The 25,170-nt window shown below is 43.2% G+C and overlaps 1 protein-coding gene and 1 non-coding gene across 2 annotated transcripts in view; one reads left to right on the top strand and one right to left on the bottom strand.

Moving 5' to 3' along the window:
• Nucleotides 1-25,170, top strand: part of LOC113023072 (receptor-type tyrosine-protein phosphatase gamma-like) — a 328,780-nt gene that overhangs the window by 73,052 nt on the left and 230,558 nt on the right. The gene's annotated exons all lie outside the window — the stretch shown is intronic.
• On the bottom strand, nucleotides 23,713-23,789 carry trnar-ccu (transfer RNA arginine (anticodon CCU)). Its single transcript has one exon. It is a non-coding gene; the product is annotated as a tRNA-Arg (tRNA).

Genomic DNA, 25,170 nt, shown 5'->3' with positions numbered 1-25,170 from the left:
TTAACAATCTTATCAAGCAGTGTTGTGTCTTCACCCTCACATGATATGAGTAATTGGATTGGCATTGTGTAACAAGTTCAAAATGCTACACACTACAAACTACCTATTACTCGCTCAACATGAATTCTCAGGTAGGCAATTGCTCTCATTTGGGGATGGCAGAGAACTCGATATCCACTCGTCTGACCGCTGCAATCCAAGCCTGATGTCTTCGTTTAGTATTATCGGATACATGAGATCCCTCCCGTTGCCTCCAGGAGGGGAAACGATGAAAAGAGAGCCCATTTTCCAGCTTCTTGACTTCCCTATCGTGTGATCTACCGTTGCAACCGACAACACAGTATGTACGAACCATAGCTGACGCTTCTGTGTGCTTTGTCTGGCCTACTGTCATGGCGGGAGGGGGCGTGGTCGTTGAGTCTGGATTAGGGAGGGTGAGGTGGGAGGGGGGAGGTGTGACAGGTGTGTTGGGGGTTAATGTCTGAAACAATGGCTCTGGGGAGGGGAGGGTGAGGCGTGGGAGTCTGTCCGTCTCAAACTTGCAGTAGAATGTATTTAGCCCGTTGGCCAGGTCTTTGCTTGCTTCAACAGTGGCGCCTGTGTCTTTGGCATGCCGTCTATCGCTCTCTTCTATTTGTTTTATTTTATTGTTTTTAGTCAATTTTGTGCAACATGTCAGCCCTACATTGTTTTATGATCGCCAGACATTATTGGAAATAGGCTTATCTACCCAAGCTTTAGCTCGGTTTGGAAATGACAACCAAGGCTTTCTGCCTCCCGATTTGGAAGTAACACCACCTCACTGGCGCTCCTTACCATTGCCACTGGATGTGCGGAAGCGACGCAGGAGACGGGGTAACCGTGGAGGTCGCCTTGTCAAACTGAGACTCAGGATCTCTTGTTTTCCTCATGAGTTTCGCTCAATTTGTCGATCCTGCCCGCGACTCTTGGTGCCGTTGCGTGCTTTGGACCTGGTGGCCTCCTGCTTGGTTCCTGTTGTGGGATCTCTTGAGAAGGGTTCTGCAAAACCCTCTCCTCTCCGACATCTGCGTTGGCGTGGAGTGGACCAAACAAACCTCCGACCTGTGGATCTGGTTGTTGCTGCCTCGGAAGCTCCCGAGCCAATTCCTCTCAGGTTGGGATTAATTAACGCCAGATCGGTGGCAAATAAGACATTCATTTTGAAGGAATTTTTCTCTTCCCATGTGCTGGATTTTCTCTGCTTGACTGAAACTTGGATTCCCCTGGTGAGTTAAGTGCCTTTTCTGAATTACTGCCGGCTGGCTGTGCCTTTTTTAGTGTTCCAAGAGTTTCTGGTCGCGGAGGAGGGCTAGCTGTTGTGTTTAAGGCACATCTTGACTTTAAGCAGCTATCCCCATCAACACGCCACACCAGTTTTGAACTCTGTTTGTGTGAGTTGGGCCATTCGTCTTCGCTGTTGTGTGCGATTGTTTATCGGCCCCCAAAATATAACAAGGAGTTTTTATCCGAGTTCTCAGAGTTTCTTGCTGACTGTGCATCACGGTATGACCAGATCCTTTTACTTGGTGATTTTAGTATACACGTCTGCTGCCCGGGGAAGCCCCTGGCTAAGGACTTTCTGGACTTAGTGAACTCTTTTAACTTCGTTCAGTCTGTTAAAGGTGCCACTCAAGAACGTGGTCACACACTGAACTTGGTTTTATCACATGGTTTATCTGTCCAAAACGTACTTGTCGAGGATGCGGTGTTCTCTGACCATATGCCTATTTTATGTGATATTGTTCTTTTTAATCCTGTTCTTAAGCGTGCTGTACCTGCTCGATGTTATCGTGCTTTTGGCTCAGATACTGCCGAGTGGTTTTCCATATTGTTTGACCAATTTATTTCTTATCCTCCTGAGTTGTCCATCTCAGATGGATTAGTTTCTTGTTTAGATTCTGCTTGTAAATCTGTCCTCGACGCTGTCGCTCCTTTTAGATTCAGACAATGCAAGCCAAAGGCTAGTCCTTGGCTAACTGATTTTACCAGAGCCGCTAGAAAAGAATGTAGAAGATGTGAAAGACGGCGGAAAAAAGATAGGCTGTGCGTCTCTATGGAAGCTCTTAAGACTAGCTGGAAAGTCTATCAGAGAGCAGTAAAGGCTGCCAAGCACTCCTATTTTTCTCAACTTATTGCTGCCAGCTCGCATAACCCTCGTGTTCTATATAACTCTATAAATTCTGTACTTAATCCAGAAGGCTATATTCTTTTGCACTCTTCTGCAGTTATGTGCAATAAGTTTCTTAATTATTTTGTGGAAAAGGTTGCTAGTTTGAGACCTCCGACTCTACCTATTGCTGACCCAGCCATGCATGGTTCTTGCTCAAGTCTGTTCTCTGCTTTTCTACCAATTGTTTTATCTGATTTAGAGAAACTTGTGTTGAATGCTAAACCGTGTGGCTCTCCAAATGACGTTGTTCCTCCCCGTTTTCTTAAAAAGGTATTTCCTATCATCGGACCACATATTCTGAACATTATTAATACTAGTCTTTTGTCTGGTCAAGTACCTAGGGAATTTAAGCATGCAGTCATACATCCTTTACTTAAGAAACCAGGCTTAGACAGTTCAGTCATATCAAATTTTAGACCCATCTCTAAGCTTCCCTTTCTTAGTAAGATTCTGGAAAGGGTTGTTTATACTCAGTTGATGGACTACTTGAATGAATCTAAATTGTCAGAAATCTTTCAGTCTGGCTTTAAGCCATTCCACAGCACGGAGACAGCCCTCGTAAAAGTTATGAATGACTTCCTGATAGCGACAGACCGTGGTAAATATGCAGTGCTGGTCTTGTTGGACATGACAGCTGCATTTGACACTGTGGATCACGATTTGCTGATCTCCCGCTTACAGCATTGTGTGGGAATTTCTGGTTCGGCACTTTTGTGGTTAAAGTCCTATCTTTTAAATAGGACCTTTTGTGTTAAGTTGGGGTCGGCCTCATCCTCTGTGGCCCCTCTGCTTTGGGGTGTTCCACAGGGATCTATTCTTGGGCCGTTATTGTTTTCATTGTACCTCTTGCCTCTTGGCGCGATTTTCCGAAAGCATAAAGTGCCATTCCATCTATACACAGATGACTGCCAGCTCTACTTACCTTTTAGTCATGCTGATAGTCTTCCAACTGGACCTCTGCTTGACTGCCTTACTGATGTCAAAGCATGGATGGCAAAAAACTTTTTAAATTTTAATGATCGGAAGACAGAAGCAATTTTATTTGGCCCAAATCGTTCTTCTCATACTCCGGATGTTGATCTTGCAGCTTTGACTTCCCAATTAAAGAGTTCGATCACAAATCTCGGAGTTAAAATTGATTCTGCACTCACCTTTGATGACCATGTAAACGGGGTGGTAAAATCAGCATTTTATCACCTCAGACGTTTATCAAAGGTTAAGCCCTTTCTTTCCAAGCGTGACTTGGAAAGTGTTATTCATGCCTTTATTACCTGACGTTTAGATTATTGTAATTCTCTTTTAACAGGGGTTGGGCAGGGCACTTTGTCACGCTTGCAATTAGTGCAAAATGCGGCGGCACGATTTTTAACTGGCAGAAGAAAATTTGATCACATCACTCCGATTTTGGCCTCTTTACACTGGCTTCCAATTGAATTCAGGATCCGTTTTAAAGTCCTCTTATTGGCTTTTAAATCTCTAAATGGTCTGGCACCTGTCTATTTGTCTGACTTGTTGAAGCCCCACGTCCCCACTCGTTCCCTTCGGTCAGCTGAGCAGTTGCTGCTTTCGGTCCCAAAGTCACGGCTGAAACTTAGAGGAGACCGAGCGTTCTCTGTTGCCGCGCCGATGCTTTGGAATAACCTTCCTCTCCATATTAGACAGGCTGCATCAGTGCCAGTTTTTAAGTCTTTATTAAAAACCTATTTTTATTCCCTGGCTTTTAACTCTGTGGGTAACTGACATTTTTTTTTATTGTTTTTTTAACTTTATTGCTATGTCTGGTTTTATTACTATGTGCATATTAGTACTGTACAGCACTTTAGTCTACCAGGTGTGTTTTTAAAGTGCTATATAAATAAATAAATGATGATGATGATGATGAACAGTGGGTGGGGGGCATCTGTAGCTGGTGATATCCCGCAGGCCCCTCCACACTAATGCAGGGTCGTTGGCTGAGAGCCGTTCTTTCAGCTTCTGGGAGTAGATGCTTTTAGCTGCTTTGCTTTGGCTTGCTTGTACATGGCCCTGTCACCACTTCTGTAGGCGTCCTCCTTGGCCTTACAAAGATGTTGGAGTTTAGGAGTGAACCATGGATTGTTGTTGCTGTATGTGCAAAAGGTCTTTGTTGGCATACACACATCTTCATAAAAACTGATGTATGATGTCACAGTGTCCGTCAGCTCATCCAGGTTCTCAGATGCAGCTTCAAAAACAGTCCAATCAGTGCAGTCAAAACTGTCCTGCAGTTCCTGCTTTGCTGCGTAGTCCACTTCTTCAGTTTTGACTACAGGCTTGGCAAGTTTGAGTTGCTGCTTATAAACTGGAATAAGATGGAGCAGGCAGTGATCAGAATGTCCAAAAGCTGCCCGGGGTACAGAGCGATAGGCATCTTTTAAAGTGGTGTAACATACTGTTCTCACAGTACTGAAGGTAAATCTCCATCAGTTCTTTCATGCATACATGTTCTGCATGGGATTTGCCTCTAATCAGTCCCTTCACTGCTCTGGCACTGAGCGTGAGGTGTGGGGTGTTTTATTCCACCACACAAGATTACATGAAGGTGTACACAGCAGAGGAGCGGCTCATTTGGTGGGCAGACAGACAGGTGACATTTCATCACTGACAAAACAGTTCTATCATCAGAACCTCCAGCCGCTCACATCACAACAGGCTACGCAGCTTTGATCTGAGCTCCTTTTTTAAAAAAGCCACTTATCCATTACCAGAATTCAGTAAAGCCACTCTTTGTCATTCAGTTGAGCTGCCTGTCTAGACTTTACTGAATAATAATGCCTCTGAGGCAAAATTGTTTCAGAAGTCCTACATTCAAAATGAAGTTAAATCCAACTACAGAGCTGCATTTGCTCTCTTTTACCCACAGCTGCACTGTTTGATGTCGAGCCTCGCTTTTGTTTGTACTGATGGGATTAATTAAACATTCTATTTCACATTAATGCATTGTGTTTATCTGAAAATTTGCACTGAGCATATAAAAATAAAGGCAAACTCCCAAGCTATGGCTACACACACACACACACACACACACATATATATATACATATATATGCATTTTAGACATTCTTTGATGGGCGATCGTGGCTCAAGAGTTGGGAGTTCGCCTTGTAATTGGAAGGTTGCCGGTTCGAGCCCCGGCTTGGACAGTCTTGGTCGTTGTGTTCTTTGGCAAGACACTTCACCCCTTGCCTACTGGTGGTGGTCAGAGGGCCCGGTGGCGCCAGTGTTCGGCAGCCTCGCCTCTGTTAGTGCGCCCCAGGATGGCTGTGGCTACAATGTAGCTGCCATCACCTGTGTGTGAATGGGTGGATGACTGGATATGTAAAGCGCTTTGGGGTCCTTAGGGACTAGTAAAGCGCTATACAAATACAGGCCATTTACCATTTTCTTGCCACAATTTGAAGTGGGCAGATATTGATTAACCCAACAGACACATCACAATAAGAAATGCTCAGTATGTTTATGTTTTGGAGTTTGAATAACCTTACTCTGTTTATAAAGTTTATTTCTTTATTTGTAGTGTTTTAACTTTTAACCAATGTCACTCTCAATGTCACATAGTAAGACTCGAAAAGAAGGCTTACTATTGGCCCAGCCAATAGCAGGGCCTGGATTTAACTGTAACTGTCACACAATCATGTAATGTCAAGTAAAGACACTAGCACCCCCTTATCTTCTGCTCCATGGAGTGGCTTGAGCAGGTCTAGTCATTTATTACCTAAATTCACATGTTCACATGCTCATTATGTTTTTCCACCACTCACTATGTGCTGTGATGGGCTGTTGTTTTATTAATGAACCCTTGGATAAATGCTGAAAACTGTGTATTAAAGAATCAGTGCACAGGACCAACTAGTGAAAAGGCTCTCTTAATGTTTTGATAGCTGGACAAGTCTGTGCAACTGCCCTCATGCAGACATAGATATTGTGTCTTAGTATCTGATATTATTTATTTACATCTGTTATGAGTTATTTATATAATCTGCTATTAGTCCTTTGTATATCTGTTATTAGTTACACACATCGATTATTAATTATTTACATATGTTATCAGTTATTTAGATCCATGTGAGATTCTCCCGGGACAAGTATCCTCATTGTCATTACATGTTAGTGACGTATGTGATGGGGTCCGTACTCAAAGCAACATCAAGCTGTGTAGAACAGGGTGTGGTTGGGCTTGGGTGTGAGACTGCAAGATACCAGAGGTGTTAATTGTGTTTGTTGGTGTGCATCACTCTCTACTGCTGAGTAGATGCCCAACAAACTTCCACTGCATACCGACATTTATCAACTAAGGCAATTCCATATGCACTTTAAAACCAAAACAGTTGCAGCCTCAGGAGCACATAAGGCTACAAATTTTCCATTCACATATCATAAACTCGTCATGAGCCTTCAGGCCATCAGATCACTGTTCTTCCTGCCTCCAAAGTCACATTTGTTAGAGCAATGCTGCTTCAACACAGAGAGATATGGGTGAGGTGAGAAAGAACGACTCAAAGGTAAATAAAAGTGAATGGAGTAGAGTGAGACTTTTCCAGTGTTATTACTGATGGTAACTAAAAATAAATGCTTATAAATAAAACAAAACAAAAAAATCTATTTACCCATCTGAGGCTCATGAGATGCATTACTCACATGTTGTGGTTGGGGTTAAAATATGTTGTTGATTAGTTTTAAAAGACCATTGTAATCGCAGATGCAAAGATAACAAAAGGGTAATATGTGGCCTGTCTGTATTATATCTGGATAAAGGCTCTAGAAGAATCGGTTATAGAAGAATAAATAACATGAATGCTGAGGAGAAGTAGAAGGCCAGAAACAGCTTCTGGTCCAGGTTATTATTTCTCAGGATTCCTCAGAGGAAGTGCAGCTGTTGCTGAGCCTTGATGATGATGTTGGTTGGGTGGGTTGGTGTACAGTCATAAGTGTACATGGCAAACAGTAGGGCACTGAGAACACAGGCCTGCTGGGATCCAGTGCTGAGTGACAGTGAGGGAGAGAGGTGGGGGCCAAGTCGGACTGATTGAGGCTGGTTGGTGAGGAAATCTGTTATTCAGGAGCAGGTGGCAGTGGGGATCTGAAAGGGTCCCAGTTTTGGTTGTGAGGATGTCTGGGATTATGCTATTGAACATAGCTCTTCCTGTTCTCCAGATGGCTCAGTGCTGTGAAGGGTAATTGTAATGGCACCCTCTGTGGACCAATTTGCTCAGTAACCAAACTGGTGGGTGTCGAGGGACTGGGATGGTCAGTCTCTGATTTGCTGAAACACTATCTGTTCAAAACAATTAATGACTAGATATGATCGGGCAATACGTTTTTAGTCATTGAGGTTGTCTATTCCAGTATTTTGGGGGATGGGAATGATGGCGGTGGCCCTCAGACAGGTGGAAATGGTGGCATGAATCAGGGAGAGGTTGAACAGTTGATGAGGATTGTTAAGGTTCACATAATTGAGGAAGGAGGGTACAAACAACCAGGTCCAGAAGATCTTGGTCAAACAATTGATTTTAATGAATACACGCGTGGGAAGACCATTCTGTATGCAGACCGGAATTGATCTTCGACTTAATCAAAGCATACACAGATTTTTATACCATCAGGGTTTGAATTAATGACGCCCCTTCATACGTCACAGACAGAATATATACATACGTCAAATCAAAACCACTTTTAACACAGTTTAAAAAGAACGTTGTCTTCTATCTTCATGGCCGGTACTTCCTGTCACTGCCGGATGCTCTCTTGTCATCTTGACACATCAGCAGCAGTTCTACGACAAACTGCTTTTTTTGCAACCCCAAGAAAAACATGATTAAACTTCCACCTATAAATGGTTCTCTTTAACTAAGTGTGTGTGTGTGTGTCTATGTCGTCCTCAAATGCTCTCTCAATTCACCCGTGGCACTTCTGACCTTTTACCAGACCAGAGGCTCATCCTTATGTGTAATAACCGAACTGAAACTACATGTACTATGTTGAATAAATGTTCTAATCAAGAGCCTCTGCCAAGAGCTTAATAAAAGAATATAAAAGCATAACAGACAATTTGAATAAGCTAGTAATTCAAATAGCCTCGTCTAACCTGCTCAGAATAACTTAGACTCTGCTTTCACTTCTGCAAACTCTCTGCAACTTCCTGTCAACTGCAACTTAGTCTTTCTGAAAGACACACACTGTTTAAACCTCTGAATGCAATATCAATACTGTAAATTATATTATTAATGCAATGGTAATGATGATGATTATTTAACAATAGCAGTAAAATAATTTCCCTGCTCCACAGGATCCATGCCAGTTGGTCTCATAAGTCTCCCTGTGACCTCATGTTCCTAGAGTTCTGGGGAGGTGAGGGGGCAAGGGAAGTTGGGGAAGAGTGGTCTCAAACTGAGCATAGAAGGTGTTGCGCTCCACTGCAAATGTGAGGCTGGTGTTGAGCATTAGGGGACTCTGTCCTTTGTAAGGGCTTGGGCGGGGGTTGTTGCCTGTCAGAAAGCCCTCTATCCTCCTCCTGTAGGCCTACCTGGCCTGTTTGATGTCCCTCCTCAGGTTGGCTCTAGGAGTGCTGTACATAGACTTCAGGCTAAGGGACAGTTCTAAGTTACGAGTTCTGATTAGATCCTGTACTTCACTTGTCATCCAAGGTTATGGTTAGAAAAAAATTGGATGGTTTTGGTCACTGTCATATTCTCTACACAGCACTTAATGTAGTCTCCAGGTCCTGCTGTTCAGTCTTTCAGATCAAAACGGACCTTTAGCTGGAGGAGAACATCATCTAGGCATGTTTTAATGACCCGGGTACTTTGATGGTTTTGTTGCCTGAGGAGGGTGTAGGCAGGGATGAAGAGCAGAGAGAGGTAGTCAGATTGTCCTAGGTGGGCAAGGGGTGTCACAGGCCTGCCAGTTTTCTGTCCCCCCTAGTAAGGAACTTTACTTGTTGGTGGAATCTGAGGAGTACAGAACATGCCTTACGAAAGTCACCAGCAACAATTTAGATGCCCTCTGGGCCCTCTCTCTGCTGTTTACTGATAATAAGTTGGAAGTGGTTGAGTGCTGAGCTAACGTTAGCATTGGGGGAAGATGTAAACAATGGTAACTCTGGCTACCATGAGCTTGAGAGGTAGATGGAACGGCCTACGGAAAGAAAGAAAAAAGAAAGAAAAAAACAAATAGAAATAAGATCCAATATGCAAAATAAGTCCACACACAAGGTCTGGTTTGAGATAGCAAACTCTATATGTTTAAATGAGAGAATGGAAGCCTTACGAGCTTGAAAAAAGAAGGAAGATGCTTCACCTGTCATCCAATGGCTTCTTCGGTTCTAAAACCGAAAGCTGGAGAGTCCCAGATATTTAAAGACTAGTGGGGGTTGTCCCTTAGGAGGTGGTCGGTGACCCACTATTGAGTTATCACTAGCCAAGGTGTGAAAAAAGCTGTGCGTCATTTGCATCACTGGTGAAACCATTGTGAGCCCTTGCCTTACCCTATCATGTGACGTATTGAGGTTACCTGACACAAGATGTGAATGGGGGTTGAGGCGCCTGGGAAGGGATCTCAAAACTGCATTGTAGGTGGCAGATAGTTGGTGTCTCCCCCCTCTGTTCAAAAATGGCCATTAACAGTGGACTTAAATGGCTTCTTTCACTCCTCTTTCAAATCACCTGTCTTCTCTGTCCAAAATGTGAACATTGGCATCCTCGAAAGAGTGACCTTTGACCTTTAGATGCAGATGTACAGCTGAGTCTTGTCTCGGCTCTTCTATGTTATGCCATGTGTTTATGGCGTGGCTGTTTGCTTTCTTCAGTATAGAGGTCTGAGCACTCTTTGCTGCACTATGTTGTTTAGCTTGTGTTTGGGAGTTTTGTCCTTGGGATTAACCAGTTTTTGTGTGAGGGTATGGCTGGGTCTGAAGTGCACTGGGCTATTATGCTTGGAGAAAATCTCCAGAGTTTCTCTGACACACCTCCTTTTACTCCTTAGATGGTATGTTCAGTCAAAGGAATTCACCCACACATGATTATCAGAGTTAATTAGGAATTTAGATGTGGTCAGGCCAAATTACCTTTGCATTCTTTTTCTAATATAATAGCAGATTGATCAAGAAAGAAAAACTTGAAACTTCAAAAGTTTTTTAAAATGCCATGTCAGCTTTAAAAGTAGACATTTTCATTAATGTGTGTGTGTAAAGCTTACAACACTTTAATGTGTATTTTCCCGGCCTGGGATCTCTGTTACTGCAGAATCATTTGACTTTAGAGTGTAAATTCAAGACCAATTCAAGAAGCTTACAAGGAAAATAAAATCATCTTAACATGCACAGCTGGAGTCATTTACAAACTTAAAGACAAAAAAACCAAAAGAAATTAAACGTTAATCTTCAATGTCTTGTCTGAACCTTGGAAAAGATGGAGCTCATGAAATCCAGGTGTGTATAGTGTGTTTTGTAAAGAAAAATGCAGCTGGCAACAAAAAAAGTGGAGAGTAGAAGCAACGTGCCAAAGCTGGGCTTTTATTGAGGGTTTTGTGTGCCTTGGAGTTCAGAGACATGATATCAGAGGCGTACTGAATCAAGGCTGACCCCCAAGGTGAACTCTGGCAAGTGAGAGGAGAGCAGTTTGCTCAGAGGTTATCAATTCACAATTACTCATCTGCTCGGCTTCTTTATCATTACTCTGACACCAGCTCAAGTAAGGATTTTGTTTTTCTTTCCCACTGATTTTCTCTTTCTCCTGTTCCTTTTCCAGCTTTGTGTACAGTTTGATGCAGCATTGTATTCTGTCAGACTTTTAAGAAGAACGGTTTCTATGCTCAGATAAACGCTGTCTTCCTTTTTTAATCCTTTCCAAAATGCTAGATGGGAGTGCTGAGTGGAAGGTACCTTGGTTGCTTGATGCAATAGGTGTGAATGTGTTCACCATCTCAGATGATGCAAAGACAAACTAATGTGCATTCAGTTTAATCTACAGCTTTTTGTTTAATACATTAGTGCCAACAATACATACACTTTCACAGAAAAGGGAAAGCACTGATATTGTTTGATTTGATCAGATTGAACTTTAGTATCAAATTTTAAGAAGACGAAGTGTGATTGACATTGGTTAGCACCTTACAGTTGGAACGTCTTGATGATGATCAATCATCCAAGTAAGGAAATTCCAAAAGGTTGATTCTGTTCATCTTGACGTAGCATTTTAATGCATTTTTAAGCACTCATACAAGTGACTTCTCTTAGTCTCAGCTGACTGCATGTTTCCCTAACCTTAAAAAGAGTATTTCTGCATAATGACTGAAACTAGAACCACTGACACACAGTGGGTTTCTTCTTGGGTTTCTGCTGCCTGAGGTATTCACTAAGCACACTGTTGGTTGTGGCCATCTTGATGAACTCATGGATTTTGGTTGTTTCATCCTGGACAGTGGTTCTGACACTCACCCATCCTTGGCCTCCGTCCTTCCACTTAGCATGCATCCCAGGGTTTGGGATACCTGATCACTGGCAGGGCGTAGGTGTTGATAGCACAGATCTTGTTCTTACCTTTCAGCTGACTTCTCAGGACTTACCTGACCCTCTGCAGGTACTGCAGGTGGTTGCAGCTTTCTCAGCGGCCTCTTCATGGTTTCCATTTGCCTGTGGGATCCCCAGGTACTAGTAGCTGACGTCAATGTCTGCAATATTGCCTTCTGGTAGTGTGATCTCCTCAGTTCTGACTACCTTCCCTTTCTTTGTTACCATCTGACTACGCTTCTCCAGGATCCATGTGTGGGGCATTGAGTCATAAGCTTTCTTGTAGTAAATTGAAGCAGTGCACAGGCTGGTCAGTCTGGTCTTGCAGTCTTGGGCAATTGCTCTGACTACGAGCATCTGGTGTTTCGCTCCTCTGGTATTCCTGCCAATTCCTTTCTGTGCCCCACTGATGTATTGACCCATGTGCCTGTTCATCTTGGTCTATGATGCCTGACAGCCACTTCCATGTGTTACTGAGGCAGGTTATTGGCCAGTAATTGGATGCAACCAATCCCTTCCAGTGGTTCCTGCAAATCAGGACTGTCCGGCCTTTAGTCAGCCATTCCAGGTGTCTCTTGTCCATTAGCAGTTTGTTCATTTGTGCTGCCAAATCCCCACATAGCAAAATTGGTATGGCCCAGATCTGGCCCATATAATGTGCTAACACATGGCCCACATACCGCAAAGAATGACAGCCCTTTGGTGGCCCAGATCTGGTTTGCCAGAGGAGGACCACACATGGGCCAGCACAAGGCCAGTTGCAGACACAATGCTGGCCCTGTGCTGGCCCAGAACAGTTTCAGCCCACATGTCAGCCTTATGTGTACATTAATCAAGTCAGGTAATAACAACATGTGCCGGAACATAATAGTGCACAAGAAACACAACGAAACTCTATTCAGACAGTGATTCTTATATAGGGCTTTTCTATTCTCGCGGATCACTCAAAGTGCTCTATACAACATGCAACATTCACATGATTTCTCTAAACTGAGTGCTTCCTAACTACATTCATACACATTCACACTCTTGACATGCAGATTGAAGCTGAAGGGATCGAACCACTAACTTTCCAATCAGTAGATGACCTGCTCTACCTCCTGAGGTACAGCCACCCAGTGGAAAGCATGTGTAAACCCTCACTAGGTTTTGGATAAAGTGTACACTCACAAACCTGTCAAAACTGCATTTGAATTGTTGGCTACCATAGCAGTATAGTATTGCAACATGGCATTTGGATCTTCTAACTAAAATAGATAAATAGGAACATAAATAGTGCCATCGTTGCCAGACCTGGCTCACATCTGGTTGACATACACCCTGCTATGACACCAGTCAGTCAGAAGTGCCAGCTTGATGTCAAAATCGGGCCAGACCTGTTTTCTATGAACCTGGGCCACATAAACCAAACCATAATCGGGCCAGATGTGGCATGCCATTACATAGACAGTGCCATCTACAGCAGGCCTTGCCTATATCTGGATGACATGCCACTTACCATGCCAGAAGTCAGCTGGCAGTGCCGGCTTGACACCAGATCTGGGTCAGACCTGTCTGCTATGTGGGATGCTTCATCAGCCAGTAGGTGTGAATCATGTTGGGGGCTGGTACTGTCCAACTCTTCATATTGGAGACCCTTTCTTGGATGTCCGCCACTGTGACGGTTACTGGACCCTGGTCAGAGAGGTTCCTGTGGTCTGCTCTGAGATTGACTAGCCACTGAGCATTGTTGTTATGGGTTGCATTCTTCTCCCATATGTTCTCCCAGTAATGGTCCGTCTTCAGCCTTGGTGGTGCTATCTCATATTGTTCCCCTGCCACTGTGCACTGTCCATGGAGTACAGTTGGTTATTGTTCCTGTTATTATACCTTTTCAAGTAGCTAGCCAAGGCTGTTTAGCTGTTTCCAAGGCATGAGGTATGGACAGCTTGCTGTATTTCCTAGGTATCTTCTTCATCACACATTTATGCAGATTCAATAGTTGGCAAACTTCCCTCCGTCCTACCTTGATTATACCCTTTAGTCTCCTTCTCATGGAGGGTGCTGCTCCTTGTGGCTGTAGTCAAGCATCTCACTGATCACTGCTGTCTGACTTGTTGTCCTTTTCCGCCTTGCAGTAGCATTTGTGTTGTACCTTGTTGATCTACAGTTGTGATACCAGTTTCTTCTTCCAATTGTTGAAACACTGAGCTACTAGTTGTTTCGCTGTCAACCTAGATGTTGGGTATCGAGATGATTTCCTTAAGGAATAGAGTCTCTTCAGTGCGGTCTATGTCACATCCATGCAGACTTAAGGAAATGAAGGTTGAGTTGACCTATGTGTTAAAGCTGACAGGGGAATGATAGTTGTTTGTAAGGTATGTACGATTCTCATAGCTTGTGGGAAGAAGTTGATGAAGCACTTTGCAGAGGAGGCCCTGATCCTCTGGGTCCTTTTACCTGATGGTGGGAGGGTATACCATATATCTCCAAAAATAAGCTGTAGTACTTTTCCAGTATACAGTTGCGTGCATTGCAGCAGCAGGGCCAAGAAAAGTGTGTCAGGCCAACACAACTATAGGCTGATTTCCTTTTCAAAGCATACTGAGATTAAAAATCTGACAGTTAAAGTTGACTTTCAATTAAGCCACATTTGCACTAGTGCAAGGCTGAACTGGGTTGTTTGATCTAACAATGGCTACTGAGAAGGGCTGGGCCATATTATACCGTTCACGGTAATACCGGTATAATGTTAGGCAACGATAGGAAAATGAAATATCGCGATAGAATATGAGTAAAATGCGCATGCGCAGTGCCTTTGTTTTCATACGCACATGGCCGATTGTTGAGTGAAACAGATGAACCAGAATTGGTTTGTACAAATGGTGCAACTTCAGTGATGTGGAACTGGTTTGGTGTTTGTCCGTCAGATACACAACAAAGCACATTTTTTTGCAGAACATGCAAGCGGCCGTCGTTATTGTCGGACTAAGATGCTCTTAAATCTGGGAGTAATCTGGGTCCTAAACTCCGTATCCCTGAGTTCAAACGAACACTGCAGCATCACTGAGAGTTAAAAACTGTCTAAATTCTTTCATCTTTAATAAAACGATCAGCATTGCTGCTTTACCAGGTGTAACTATGAAGTTTAACATCCAGGCATCCATGAAAACAAAATTTATTACATTTAAGGAGTTAGAAGTTAGCAGGAAGCTAGCGGAAGTTAGCTCGCTAGTTTCGCTAGTTACCTAAACATGATATAGCATGTTCTGACTGAGAGATTTCTGAGAAAATTCAAACGTACAGCTCTGCTTTCACTTCCAACATAAATGAAGACAGGAAACTAAACAGCAGTGACGTTTGTAGGGTTACTGAAGTTGGGCTAGCTGCTATATAATTATGTGCTACGTGATCGCTAGCGACACAGCTATGTTAGCATAACATAAACAGTGAAGCTGGAGGACGAACACTAACACTTTTCCACTTATAAAAGTTAACGTTAAGGTTCCTCATGGTTAGAGACAAATGCAATCGCATGGCAGGATACTGTAAACGGACCAAACTTCAGTCAGAACAACTGAGATAATCCATCCACAATACGAGGTTAGTCATTAATATACTGCAACAACATGGGAATAGAGCAGCTGCTAGAGAATTCAACATTAATGAATCAATGGTACAGAAGTGGAGGATGCAAGAAGAATGAGTTTAATAAAGTTTGATTTATCTGACTGCTTTGTTTCGCTTAATGTGCCTTATAATCCTGTGCACCTTATGGTCCGAAAAATGCGTACTGCACACTGCAGTTTAATGTTGCACAGCACCTCTTTTTAACTTCAGTGGATATTATACATGGTTATGCTCAGGATATGTCAGCCCATTTCCACTGGAAATGCCTTTTGGTTAAACTTTCAGCAAGGAATTTGCATTTGCACTGTTACATTTTTATAAAGATTTAATGTACATAAAAACCAGCTTCTTGTTTTAGTGAAAATAAATGGAAGGTTGTCTTTTTGCGCTAGTAATGTTGTGGAGTTGTATTTTGTCTCGCATCAATTATATCGTCAGTTATATCGTTATCGCAAATTTTTAAATATATATCGTGATAAATATTTTTGGCCATATCGCCCTGCTCTACTACTGAGTGACTGCACAGTAATTTTTGCCTAATTAAAGCAGGCATTTAACCATAGGCAAATGGGAACCATGAAGAGGTCGTTAGGAAAGCCACAACCATTAAATACCTGCAGAAGGAAAGGCAAGTCCTGAGGAGTCAGCTAAATGGGAAAAGCAAGATCAGGGTGATCAACACCTATGCCATGCCGGTGATCAGATACCCTGCTGGGATAATAAGTTGGCCAAAGGAAGAGATAGAAGCCACCAACATCAAGACAAGGAAGCTCCTTACCATGCATGGAGGGTTTCTCCCCAAATCCAGCACCCTGAGGCTGTATGCTAAGCTGAAGGAAGGAGGCCAAGGACTGGTGAATGTCAGAACCACTGTCCAGGATGAGACAATAAACATCCATGACTACATCAGGAAGATGGCCACAGCTGACCGCGTGCTTAAAGCAGAAACCCAAGAAAAAAGAGGAAGAAGAAGAACAGGTCTCTGCATGGTATGTCATACCAGCAGTTGGAAGAAGTGTGTGACATGCAGAAATCCCACCACAGAGGCACTAATCATCGCAGCACAGGAAAAAGCTCTAAGCACAAGATCCACAGAGCCCTTTTCTGAACATCTGACTGTGACCTAGAAGTCTCAAGATCAAAATTGTACACAGCCCCTAGGTTGGTTAGGAGTAACCGAGCTAAGATCCTGTGTAGTAGTGGTGGACAAGCAGAGGAAGACAGCCATAGTGACCGTCTTCACAAAAAAGTAACATGAGAAGCTTGAGAAGTACCAAGGGCTGAGGGAAGAACTCGAGAAGATGTGAAGGATGAAGCAACAAAAAACAAGATCCAAGACCTCTCTCCAGAAGAGAAAAGATACAGGAAAGATTGCAGGAAACTCAAACCCACAGGCTTCCTGCATGGGCAAGTGGGGAATTTGTTTGAATGTTTTTTTAATCTGTGTGTTCTGACCTTCTTGCTTTGCCAGGTGAGAGGTAAAATGACGAGTCTGTGAATGTTGGTTTTTGGTGGTGGGTGCCAGTGAGTCTGTCGGTGAGTCTGTTGTGAAGAAAGTGGAGTTGAGGGCCGGGGTTGGCGGTGCAACAGACGTCAGCTGGCACTTATAGCTCTGAGTTGGAGGGTTTGCCTCAGCCTAGTGGCAATTCAATTCAATTCAATTCAATTTTATTTATATAGCGCCAAATCACAACATAAGTCGCCTCAAGGCGCTTCATAGATACATAGAAAAACCCAACAATCATATGACCCCCTATGAGCAAGCACTTTGGCAACAGTGGGAAAGAAAAACTCCCTTTTAACAGGAAGAAACCTCCAGCAGAACCAGGCTCAGGGAGGGGCGGGGCCATCTGCTGTGATTGGTTGGGGTGAGAGAAGGAAGACAGGATAAAAGACATGCTGTGGAAGAGAGACAGAGGTTAATAACAGATATGATTCAGTGCAGAGAGGTCTATTAATACATAGTGAGTGAGAAAGGTGACTGGAAAGGAAAAACTCAATGCATCATGGGAATCCCCCGGCAGCCTATGTCTATTGCAGCATAACTAAGGGAGGATTCAGGGTCACCTGGTCCAGCCCTAACTATATGCTTTAGCAAAAAGGAAAGTTTGAAGCCTAATCTTAAAAGTAGAGATAGTGTCTGTCTCCCGAATCCAAACTGGAAGCTGGTTCCACAGAAGAGGGGCCTGAAAACTGAAGGCTCTGCCTCCCATTCTACTTTTAAATACTCTAGGAACAACAAGTAGGCCTGCAGAGCGAGAGCGAAGTGCTCTAATAGGGTGATATGGTACTACAAGGTCATTAAGATAAGATGGGGCCTGATTATTTAAGACCTTGTATGTAAGGAGCAGGATTTTGAATTCAATTTTGGATTTAACAGGAAGCCAATGAAGGGAAGCCAAAACAGGAGAAATCTGCTCTCTCTTTCTAGTCCCTGTCAGCAAGAGTACTGACAGCAAAGGCGGGCTAGTTTCAGTGGCTATAATGGGGTCCCAAATGAGTCAGGAAAACTCACAAGATGATTGTGAGACTGTGGAAGAAACTGAACAGGTTGGATTGGGGAGAAAGGTAGAGGGAGAATCTACGATGCAGGTTGGTTGCCATGGTGACAGTGTGGCAAACATGGAGTGCGATTATGAATCGGATTCTGATTGTTTCTCTGTTGCAGAAAGTGTTTCCCAAACTGAAAATTTGTACTCTTTAGAAGAAATTAACTCATTCTTGGACGACAGTTATGGGAGATCAGTTTGATTGATTGATTGATTGATTGATTGATTGATTGATTGAACATACTTTATTCATCCCAAGGGAAATTGGGTTAAGGCTGCCAGCCGTACCAGCGCCATCTTACCCTTCCGGTCAGAGGGGTATAACATGGAAAAAGCACAACATGAGGAAAGATAAGGAGAAAAAAATAACTCCCCCCAGACTGAGCTCCAACAGGGAGATCAGTTTGAAAACAGAAAAAAGCACCTCAGCACATGAAAAAACTCTTAATACACCAAAGAAACACATGACAAGCAACAGGGGTGGGTAAAGGGTGAGAGACAGCCAATGTAGACACATCCGGACCTGCGCTGGTCCGGATGTGTCCCCTCCTTGATCCACTGTCAGTATCAGAGGGGAATAAGCGTCGAGAGCATTTGGAGGGGGAGGGGGGATGAGTGTACATCTGCATGTGTATATATGTCTGTGTGTGTGTGTGTGTGTGTCCAGAGTTCAGCTGAGACAGTGTCCTCCTCCCTGCCAGGCTAAGTAAACAGTCTTCCAGCCAACCCAGGTGGCCTTGCATAGAATGGGAAGAACAGTCTAAACACAGTCATTATCAGGGTGTTGTTGTTCAGCTCCAGCCTTGAGACCGCAGCTGGCGCCGAAGGGGTCTCCGCAAGAAGTGATGGTGGTTTTTACTTTAGCGCAAACAACTCATATTAATTTCAAAGCTGTTCCAACAGTCCAACACTGGTCTCTCAATCTCCCGTTGGAGAGTGTGGAGCAGGGAAATTATTTTACTGCTATTGGTAAATAATCATCATCATTACCATTGCATTACTAATATAATCTGCAGCATTGATATTGCATTCAGAGGTTTAAACAGTGTGTGTGTCTTTCAGAAAGACTAAGTTGCAGGCTGACAGGAAGTTCCAGAGAGTTTGCAGAAGTGAAAGCAGAGTCTAAGTTATTCTGAGGAGCAGGTTAGACGAGGCTATTTGAATTACTAGCTTATTCAAATTGTCTGTTATACTTTTATATTCTTTTACTAAGCTCTTAGTAGAGGTTCTTGATTAAAACATTTATTCAACATAGTACATATAGTTTCAGTTCGGTTATTACACATAAGGATGAGCCTCTGGTCTGGTAAAAGGTCAGAAGTGCAACGGGTGAGATGAGAGAGCATTTGAGGACGACACACATACACACACACACACACACACACACACACACACACACACACACACACACACACACACACACACACTCAGTTAGAGAGAATCATTTATAGGTGGAAGTTTAATCATGTTTTTCTTGGGGTTGCAAAAGAGCAGTTTGTCGCAGAACTGCTGCTGATGTGTCAAGATGACAAGAGAGCATCCAGCAGTGACAGGATGTACCGGCCATGAAGATAGAAGACAACGTTCCTTTAAACTGTGTTAAAAGTGGTTTTGATTTGACGTATGTATATATTCTGTCTGTGACGTATGAAGGGGCGTCATTAATTCAAACCCTGATGGTATAAAAATCTGTGTATGCTTTGATTAAGTCGAAGATCAATTCCGGTCTGCATACAGAATGGTCTTCCCATGCGTGTATTCATTAAAATCAGTTGTTTGACCAAGATCTTCTGGACCTGGTTGTTTGTACTCTCCTTCCTCAATTATGTGAACCTTAACAAGAGCCATGAGCTTCTCCATGATGTTATCCAAACTTACGTTCCGTGATGTTGTCATTCTTGTGCTCAAAGAGCCGATTCTGAGAACTCACGAGCGCAGTGAGCTTCTCCAAGATGTGATCGAGTTTGCACTCAGAGGTCTTGTTCTGAGTATTCACGGCAGCCGTAAGCTTCTCCAAGATCTTATCCGTGCTGCACTCAATGAGCCCCTTTTGAGAAACTCACACCTCGTCCCATTGTTTCAATCCCAGCAGGCAGCCTTGTGGGGGTTTGAACAGCCGGTTCTGCTTTCTTAATTCTCCGATAAGCCAGGGCCAAGCCAGCCTCAATCAGCAATAACCCTGTTATCATGGTTCTGAATAGGTAGATATCTTCAGCAGTCAGGCTCACCTGAGCCCAGACTTCTCGTTGAGAAAAGGGTGTCAATTGCATTTAGGGACCAGTTGATCAAATCCATAATTCCTCTTTTAGGTTTTAGAGAACAGACTGTGAGAGAGTGTTCCAGGGAAAAGTAATACAAAAAACACAAGACTAGACAAGGACATAAGAGGCTAAGCAGGGAAGCTAAGGGAGAGGAGGAGAGGAGAAAAGTGCGACTGCCTTCGCCGAGAGCACGAGAGAAGGTAACGGACTATTTTCCTGACGTTGACAAGTTTATTCAGTTTGTGACGACAATACAGAAAGTTGTTGGTGTGGATCTCCTGGACGAGAAGAAGTGATATCGTTTAAGTAACCATGTTACTAATTTAAGACAGGGGAAAAGAGCGGGTAAAACTCATTTGAGGAAAAAGTAAAATCTTTATTAATCGCAAGATGGTCAGCCATCACTCTGTGTTTCTTATATACTTTTTCTTCTTCGCTGCTTTTCTACCTTCTCTGAATATGGAAAATCTAAAGGTGGCCTCTTTGAATATAAATCAAACTGTCACAGATTATTAGGCAGAGGACTCACTCGCAGGACTGAAGTTTAGAGAGAAGGTGAGGGTTTATTTACAGTGTGGCGCCAAGTGAGAATATCTACATATATACAGTTGAGACAGATAACACGGGGCTCCAGGGGGTGGAGTGGGTCTGAGGGGAAGGTCCAAGGCGGGGTACATCTTCAACTTAATCCACAACTCACTCTGAATGTCCACTCCAAAATGCTCACGCTCACTCACACACATCCACAGAAATCCAGACGGCAGGGAAGATGGGCAGGGAATCTAGAAGTCCTGTACACAGAGAAAAACAATGTTAGGAGGAAACTCTAGGTGATCACAAGGAATACTTCCAAAGGCTAGGCTGACGCTAGGTAATGTGACAATCCAGCGAGGAAGCAGCCTCTCTTGCCATCTTAAGTAGTCTGCCAGGATCAGTGTGAATGAGCCACAGGTGTGTGTTCAGGGCGGGTTCAGAGGCGGGGAATCAAGGTCCAGTTCCAGATCTTGTAGCACTCATGTCGTGAATTGTGGGTTTACAGATCACCACATGATTTTAATGGATTTGGTTCTTACTTTTACAGGGACACAGATATCTTTTTGGCATTTTAACACTAAACTGTTTAATTTTTGTGAAAATTTTAAATTGTTTTGGGCTTTCTGGAGATCAAAGAAGCATGAGTTTCAATCTCTGATTTGGTGGTGGGAGGTAGGGAAAGCTAAAATCAGGAGTTTCTGGCAGCAATATACTTATACAGTGTAAATCCACTGACAACATTAGGAGGGTGATTTGGCAACTGGAACAGGAAATAACAGACTTGGAGTGTGTTTCTGTTAGTCAGAATAATCAGCAGGATTTATTGTATCAGAAAAGGATGGAGTTACGTATTCTTCTTCAGGAGAGGGTTAAAGGGGCTCTAATTTGTGCTCGGTTTACAAAGCTTAGGGACATGGATGCACCAACAACATTCTTTTTTAATTTGGAGAAGTCAAGTCGCACGGGAGAGGCAGATGGTCTGCCTTCGTCTGCCAAACGACCAAGTTACAACAGATCCAGCTGAGATGAGAAGACTTGCAATGGAGTTTTATGATAATCTCTTTTCGAAAGATACCTGTTATGAAGCAGTGGTAGCAGAACTTCTTCAAGGGCTTCCTCAACTTACTTCAGAGGATCAGGAAACTAAACACGGACTTGACATTGGAGGAGCTTACACTGGCGGTTACACAGATGGCATCTGGGAGATCTCCAGGAATAGATGGTTTTTAAACATTTCTGGAATGAATTGGGGAACGATCTTCTGGATGTATTTAATGATTCCTTTGTTAGGGGTACACTTCCAGCAGGGCGTACTCTCTCTGCTGCCTATAAAGGGGGACCTTGCCTTGTTACAAAATCTGGAGACCAGTGACTCTTTTATGTACAGACTATAACATTCTTTCAAAGGTGTTATCCAATAGACTGAAAAATTTTATTGACCTCCCCATTTCCAGTGGATCAGTCATACTGTGTTCCAGACAGATCTATGTTAGACAACTTATTTCTTATGAGAGATGTTTTTGCTGTCTGTGAGACATACAGTATGACCTAAACGTGGGGATTATCTCTATTGATCAGGAGAAGGTTTTTGATCTTGTAGATCATACTTTTCTTTTTTCAACCTTGCAAGCATTTGGTGTGGGAAATGTTTTTCTTTCTTGGGTGAAATTACTTTATGCCTATGCTAGTTGTGTAGTGAAGGTGGCAGGTGGGTTGAGTAACCCTGTATCAGTTCATTAGGCAGGGTTGTCCCATTTCAGGTCAGCTGTATTGTTTAGCAACTGAACCTCTTTTATTTAGATTGAGAGCAAAATTAAAAGGTCTTACCCTACCGGGTATGGGTCACAGTTCTTCGGTAGTTGTTTCTGCTTATGCTGATGATGTTAATATCTTTATTAGTAATCAACATGATGTGAATGAACTGAGTGAAAGTTTAACTATGTATGAAAAGGCTTTTTTGGCCAAAGTTAACTGGGACAAAAGCGAGGCCTTATTGGTGGGTAAATGATGCATAGAGAACAGTCCAACCCTGCCAGGAAATTTGTGCTGAGGAAGGAATGGTATTAAGACACTGGGACTTTTTATAGGTAATGAAAAATTTCAGAAAAAGAAGTGGGAGGGCATATGGGAAGAAGTTAAGTCAAAGTTGTCTAATTGGACATGGTTGCTACCCCAGCTGTGATATAGGCGTAGGGCTCCGAATGCCAGTAATCTGTTTGCCTCGTCCCTGTGGCACAAGCTTGTGGTGTTGGTTCCACCTGCTAGGCTGGTTAAAGATGTTCAGTGTTTCATTGTGGATTTTTTCTGGTCTGGGCAGCATTGGCTTTATTTGGGGCCATTTATGTTGTCTGTTGACACTTGTGAAACCACATTGTAACCCGGTAAAGGACCAGGCGCCTGACTGCAGCTTCATAGAAAATGAGCAATCAGAAGTAGTTTCGACTATGGAGCCTGAGTGTGTGAATAAAACACAGGAAACCAAAATAGAGCTCAAAATATATATACTATGTTTGTTATGAGAAATATATAGACAGATGTACAAAAAAATAAAAAAAAATACCAGAGAGTACCAACAATTTTAATCACTGAATCTAGTTCCATTAAAAGAGGGGGAGTAGAAGGAGCACATGTGATGTGCTCAAACACAGCTGAATCAAATGCTTGAATTACCTTTTCAGCATGGCATCAAGTTTGGCAAAGGCCTGATAACCCGCCATTCATTTGATTCAGCTGTGTTCCAGCAAGGATGCATCTAAAAGCTAAAGAAAAGTAGCTCTCGAGGACTGGAGTTGGAAGCCTCTGTGCTTTGCTACGTACAGATAGGGAGTCGCCCTCGGTGATCGGGGGCCGTTATAGTATTCGACTGACTCACTCGGCGCTTGTACTACAGGGTTCATGGTCTATGTTTTTGGGGAGCAGGTCCTGACTGTCATCTGTTATTGGACACAGTTCAGAGAATCTGGCCATCCAAAAAACATAGCAGAGGATGGTTTCGATCTATCGACCTCTTGGTTATGCGCCCAGCATGCTTCCGCTGCTGGACTGCACCCTAAATGGGACTCGAATCCACAATCAATCCCTGGCTTAGGAGGCCAGTGCCTTATCCATTAGGCCACCAGGGCTGATGAGTGCCTGTCTTCCTTTCTTTGGAGGTTGTTTTGGGTGTTCAAGTGAAAGCCATGGTTTCAAGCTGAGTTTTAGTTCAAAGATGAAGCTGTATTTAAAAACATTTGAGAAATGCTGAGAAAATAAATTACACTCTGTACACACTCTGGGCAACTGACTGTCCAGAACTCTGGACAGCCAACACGCTGTGCTTATTGCTCCACTTTATATAGTGGCATTTGTATTGTCTGTTGAGACAAACCACATGAAGACCAGAGAATTCCAACGATTCGGATCACTGAATCTAGTTTCATTATCTGCATCTGTTCTCTTTCTTCCCATGTCAGAGGGAGGTCAAGGACTTGTGGATATAATGGCTATCATGACCACTGCCTTCAGGTTACAAATCACTCTTAACTCATTCACTGCCAGCCATTGGCAGTGAATGAGTTAAACCCATTGACTCATTCACTGCAATTGACGGCTATAGACGTCAATGGCAGTGAATGAGTTAAGATGCTTTATGGACGTAGCTACTGATGGCTTCTCTTGGCTCGGCTGCTTCTCCAGAAAGCTGGATATCCTGGACTGGATAAGCATCTGTTTTTGCTTAAAACAGCAGAGCTTGATATGATGGGTTTACCACCTTTTTATCATTCAGTGTTGGATGCTTGGAAAACGCTGATGATTTTCTGTGATCCTGACCTAGACCTGGCCTGTGGCTTTTTGAGGAACCATTGTTTCACAATGACTTTTTTGTATGGGATTGTTTGCTGTCATTACCTACAATAAGGACCAAGTTCATTCAAGCTGGGATTTTGAAACTGGGTCACCTCGCAAGACTATCGATAGGAAGGATATTCGATCTCACTAACATTAAGTCCACCAGAATCTTAAAGAGGATCCTGGAAGAGGTCTGGGAGTCCTTACCCGTGTCACTGAAAGTATTTGCTGAAAACTGCGATCTAGCGGACCAGTGGCATAATGAATATGAGTACGTATTTCCAGTACTTTCAGCTGCATCAGCTTTTGATGGCTGGCATGAGGAGAATGGACTGCTGAACTGTTGGGTATTCTCAGTTCATGTGGGAAGAAGCACTTGTATCAAAGTTGTGTCCAGGTGCTGAACTTGTGCTCTCTAGCAGGGGTCAGGGAGTCAAGGTGGACACAGATTTTTGATTCAGACCTTGCCCCGAAGGGCAGATGGAGGGTCCTGTATAACCCACCTGTTGAGAAACAGGTTGGTGACCTCCAGTGTAGGATTATACATGGATTGATAGCTATGAACAGACACAGAGCTCACTTTGACCCGACTACAAGGGGTGCTTTTTTTTTTTTTTGTGAAAAACAGGAGTCGCTGGAACACTTGTTTTTGTCCTGTGTGAGGTTAAAAAGCCT

This window comes from Astatotilapia calliptera, chromosome 5 (assembly GCF_900246225.1).
Source record: "Astatotilapia calliptera chromosome 5, fAstCal1.2, whole genome shotgun sequence".
In the NCBI taxonomy this organism is placed as follows: domain Eukaryota; kingdom Metazoa; phylum Chordata; class Actinopteri; order Cichliformes; family Cichlidae; genus Astatotilapia; species Astatotilapia calliptera.
The sequence above is the reverse complement of the archived record's forward strand: the minus strand, read 5'-3'. Positions and strand labels throughout refer to the sequence as shown.